The sequence below is a fragment of the Stegastes partitus genome, unplaced genomic scaffold, assembly GCF_000690725.1.
Source record: "Stegastes partitus isolate 25-593 unplaced genomic scaffold, Stegastes_partitus-1.0.2 Scaffold1936, whole genome shotgun sequence".
NCBI lineage: Eukaryota > Metazoa > Chordata > Actinopteri > Pomacentridae > Stegastes > Stegastes partitus.
Window position 1 is genome coordinate 139,124 of NW_007579667.1, and position 377 is coordinate 139,500.

The following is a 377-nucleotide window of genomic DNA, read 5'->3' on the forward strand; positions in this document are numbered from 1 at the left end:
GCTGAAGCTTCGGACCTGCAGCTCGTACGGCTGCAGCCTGGTTTCCGGGCCGACCTGCTGCAGACAGTAGTACAAGCCACTGTGCAGGACGCTGCAGCCGGAGATCAGCAGGCTGCCATCAGGCTGCAGGACAACCGAGTCACCGTGGAAGCCAGGCTGCAGGTCTCCGAAAGGGGTGTGCCAGAACCGGAGCTCACCTGTACCTGAGGGTTACAGGTGAACCACTTGATGAATCGTGTCTGTGGTGCTGAACAAACTGAAACATCACCTGTTTTACAGGATCAAATCAGGTTTTTGTTGAAACACACACTTTGTGCTGATCAGATGAAAAAACTGCTCTAAACGTCCATCCATCATCTCTACACCTTAATCCTCAC